At 36.8% G+C, this 5,064-nt stretch overlaps 1 pseudogene; it reads left to right on the forward strand.

Annotated features, from left to right (window-relative positions):
* Window positions 1-356: 356 nt before the first annotated feature.
* LOC122546219 lies at window positions 357-3,552 on the forward strand (annotated as a pseudogene).
* The last annotated feature ends 1,512 nt before the right edge of the window (window positions 3,553-5,064 follow it).

Below are 5,064 nucleotides of genomic sequence, written 5' to 3' on the forward strand. Positions count from 1 at the left end.
AGTAAGTTTTATGTTAAAAGTGTTTTTAAGATTAAAACAATTATGTAGCAAGTTGTTGTGATCCAGAACACAAATAGCATAGGGGAAGCAGGCTCAATTCTAACTTTCAAAAGAGAATTGCTTATATCCTTATAAAGTGCAGATTTACAGGGTTATGGGGAAAGAATAAATGAGTGGGCTGAGTTGACCAGAAAGAAATGAGCAAGTTGCATTTATATTGCGCTTTTCAGAACCTCAGGATGTCACAAACCAGTTTACAGCCAACTAGGCACTTTTGAAATAAAACCAGAAGCAAGTAGTCCAAATGGTGTCTTTTGGTCCTGTATAATTCCATAGAATACATAATTCTTGACAAGTATTTTGATTTCTTGTTATTTTGTGTTTCACATATAGGGTCTTTATGCTGTGAGTAATTTCCAGCCGAGTGATGATGGCATAACCCACCAGACCCATCACAGAGAACCTTTGAGGTCACTGACAGACCTCAGCCAGGAAAGTAGTAGGCAACTTCAAGGAAAAACTGGCAGTAGCATAGATGGCATTTCATCCCACCATTCTGAAAGTATTCTGAACCGAAACCACAGAGAATCCGGCTCCCTTACAAACTTAAAAAGAACAAGTGCAGACGTTGAAATCATTACTCCCCGCAGTCCAATGGCAAAGGAGAACATGGTGACCTTCAGCAACACCTTGCCACGTGTCAACACCTCGTCGATGGATGAAGCAGCCAGAAGGAATGCAACGATTCATGCTTCTATGGACTCTGCCCGTTCTAAACAGCTCTTGTCGCAATGGAAATCAAAGAATGAAAGTCGGAAACTGTCGCTACAAGTAATAGAGACAGAAACTGGTCACTCACCTCCAAAGTCCATGGAGATGAGATCCAGTTCAGAACCTGTGGGAGTAGGCATAAATGGAGACCAACAGGCACAACTCAATCAGTATCTAAAAATTCAAGCTAGTACTATTCCTGTGTCCAATAATACCAGTAACATTGGTGGAGGAGCAAGAGTTTCCATGCAGTCACGCCCAGGCTCATCACAGCTGGTCCATATACCTGAAGAAACCCAAGAGAACATAAGTACTTCTCCAAAAGCAAGCTCAGCAAGATCAAAGTGGCTTAAAGTAGCTGAGAAAAGTGGTGTTGGTAGGGTAAGCACCCAACCAAGAATCATGCAGGTAATTGCTATGTCCAAACAGCAAGGTATGTTACAGAGCAGCCCAAAAAGTACCGATGGGAGTACAGTATCCTGCACAGGTTCCATAAGGTATAAAGCTCTAACAGACCACGAGCCTAGTAATATTGTCAGAGTGGAAGCTCATCCAGAAAACAACAGACCTCTTGTTCAAGTACCATCAGGCAGTGAAGGCAGTGGATCATGGAAATGGAAGTCCCATGAGAAGGGAAGCATTCGCCAAGCATTTGAATTAAATGATCTTAACAGGGACTCTGAAAGCAGTGAATCAGTAAAAGATAGCTATGCTACAGCTGAAAGAAAGAAAACCAATCCAGACAGTAGTGAACATCATCACCATGGAATTACCACCATACGAGTTACACCAGTGGATGGAAGTGAAGCTGCTTCTGAGACGCTCTCGGTTTCGTCTAGTCGAGATTCAACCCTCAGGCGGAAAGCGAACATCATTTTAATACCAGAAAGAGGAAACAGCCCAGAAAGCACAAGAAATATCTTCTACAAGGGAACATCACCCACCAGAGCTTACAAAGAATGAATCCTTGTTGTGGAAGGCTGCTGAAGGACAATCCGTTGTAAACAGATGCTGAATACCAGTACATAATGATAATAGATTGAAACGTTTTAAATGTGCCATTCAGTTGTTTATTAATTGAAGAGTTAATGATATTTAAACATGGCTGCATGAATATGATATTTTTGCATACTAATCAAAAGCACACAGGCAAAGCCTGAGCCTTGTGAAATATGTATTTGCTATATCAATAAACTGTGAATGCATTTGCTCCCATTTTGAACACGTCATTCATGCTTTGAGCAATTTATTTATTTATTTTCTAAAAGCTTTGGCTGTACTGTTGCTTTCTGTACTGACCAATTTAGAATTTTGTTCTCAATTAGAGCTCTAAATAGTGCTTATATATCCAACAATGATGAGGGGTTATGTGTAATTTTATTTGTGAAGCATTATCTGGGGTTGCAATGATTACTTGGTCAACTATCAGTCAAAGATTTAGTTAGTTACAAAGCTTCCTTCAAGGGGATCACATAGATGAAAAAAATCATGTAGCTTTTATAGAAATTACATGCAAACTATATTGAAATACGTACAAATATGCACCACGTACATTACAAATAGTAGAAATTTTCTCACAGAATGTAAAATGAACGGTAATTGATTACTGATCACTATTTATATCTTAGATTTTTATACCTATTGTAGCCTTAGCATATTGATATCATGCCTTTAAAGAAAGTTTTTTAAGTAATATAGACAGCATTTTTTTGTAAGCTTACAAGGCTGTATTTCAAAATTATTAAAATATAAAATATGCCTTTAATCATGAGTTACAGACTTTGTACCAAGCTGTTTCTACATTGTTAAAAAGGAAAGTGTCCAATACAATTCTGCTGCCATTTCTACAGTGCCCTCTCTTCCTCCTCCTCCATCTCTGACCCCTTCCAACTGCATTGGCATACCAAATATAACCCTGTACTTTCCTTTCAAGTTAATAACAAAATTGTTTGGGTATTTATTCCTACATCCATATGATAGAAAAAAAGACTACGTAGTTTTTATTTGTTTATACTCGTGTTTTTGAATACAGCTTATACCTAGGTACACAAAAGCCAGGAACCTCTGAAGGAATCATTTAATTTCAAAGAACTATCGGCTTGAATGATTCCAGTGATTCAACTAAGAACCTTTACATCACATTCTGGCCAAATTATGTTGTATTATGATGGATAGATATAGATGTAGTGTTCCTGCTACTAAAGAGTGACTGTACCACATTGGACTGTGGAAGAAAATCCAAACACCTGCATGTATTTTTTATACAGTACCTCTGGTAAAATTAAACTTTATTTTCATTGCAACCAATACCTTCATTCAATATTTATTAGCAAATTATTTAATAGGTGACATCATTTTTGTAATTGTAAATAATTACTGATTGGTACAAACTGTGATATCTTATTGAAGGTTTGTTTATTTGCCCAGTAAGATTATATTTGAGTGATTTGTATGTAAAAGGGAAGAACATTTAACTAAGGTATGCACAGATGTGTATAGTATTTAAAATGTGTTTAAAGTGTTCTGTTAACTATTTCTTCGAGAAGTGTTTTAAAATGAGCACTGGTTCAGTAAGTGTGTGCAAAACATTATTGTGTGCGAGTTCTTAAAATGTGGTATTCAAAAGTCTTGTGAAAAGTAACCAAGGAAAAATACTGGAACTTATTTCTGTTCAAAAGCATTTGTTGGCTCTATTATCATATTTGAAAGATATCATCTACACTGTACCTTTCCCAAGTGTGTTGGTTATTTGCCAAATAAATGTTTCTTAATTGCAGTGAATACAAGTAAATCATGTTTTCTTTTCATTATAACACCAAACTAGAAACAAAAGGTATTCTTCTTTCAATCCAGCAACAATAATTCAAACAAAATCCAAGATCCCTAAAGTTTAATTTTATGGATGTAACTTTGCTCACTGAGCTGGAAGGGTCGTACAATCTGAGCTACAAATCTTCTCAAAACCCGTTTAATTTTATTTCCTACTTTCGTTCACGTCCAATATTTTGCACTTCTTAGATAATTATTCCTATATTGTCACAGTGAAACTCAAGATCAGTAAGGAAAAATTTAAAATGTCTAAATTAATTGCAGCGCATGGTGAGATCCAGTAGCACATCATATCTGTGCTCGGTCATTGTCACAGCAAGTCTAAATCAGTTCCACTGTCACGTTTCACTCTCTGGAATCTTATACCTTTGTATCTTTTGAAATTGGATTTGAAACAATGCTTTTGCCTCAACTACACCCTCCTGCAAAGCATTTCTTCTTGCTGCCAATCGTTTTCCTCATTTTAACTCTGTCACTTGACTGATGATTTGTATTGTTTCCTTACATTTGAACTATCTGTACCTAGTTACAGAACTAAAAATATCACAGGCTTTTAAAAATGTTATATCTACTCACACTTGCAGAGAACACCAGCACATGGACTGTGACATTTCAGCCAACTATCTCATTTTCAGGACAGCTAGGGTTGGTCAGTACCACCCAGTTACTATTTGAAAATGACATTAGAAGATCATGTGATTGAGAAATTGTGCAAGATGAGAAAAAAGTTATCTGATCTATTAAGCCCATTCTGACAGAAATGGTACTCTTATTAGAATTTAGTTGCTCTAAATCAAGTTTTTCTTTCCTCCTCAACTAACCTGTGATTCTCCATCACTGCGCAACTCTCATAAGTGGATATCATTTGGCATATGCACTGACACATACTGGTCATCTGGGTCAAATCCAAGCTGGTTGATGATGACATGTTTTATCCCATTAACAATAGATAAGCAGCAATGTGGATTCTCTTTGACTTTTTTGGGCAAGAGGAGCTTATAGTTCTGCCAGGATCATTGAGTGTCAGTGTCAACTGAGGGTTGCATGGTTTCAAACAGTGGGGATGAAAACTCAACCAGTTGTCCTCCTAAACACTTAATGCTGCAACTACCTTCAAACTGTAAATCCAACAATATTGGGTTTAGATAAGACAAAATTCAAGGATTAAGGCTTCAAGGTTGAGTGATCAACATTACAATAAATGTAATGTTCTAGGTAAATGGCAGTACTGTCTTTATGGACAATACTGGCACATTTAGTGCTGGGAGCCTTATCTAACACTGCATTAAATTTGTGTAGCAGGAGTGAAACCTATGTGAATGTTTGTGTCAGGTTTAAATTTGGAGATAACTTTATTCTTTACTGGAGGTCCAATTGTAATTTTTTTTCTGCTGGACTTAGCGCTAGCCAGCTATTTGTGAATGAAACTGCTATATTCTGCTGCCTAGATCTGGCCCAGTTAGT

The sequence above is a fragment of the Chiloscyllium plagiosum genome, unplaced genomic scaffold (genome assembly GCF_004010195.1).
Source record: "Chiloscyllium plagiosum isolate BGI_BamShark_2017 unplaced genomic scaffold, ASM401019v2 scaf_65211, whole genome shotgun sequence".
Lineage (NCBI taxonomy): Eukaryota > Metazoa > Chordata > Chondrichthyes > Orectolobiformes > Hemiscylliidae > Chiloscyllium > Chiloscyllium plagiosum.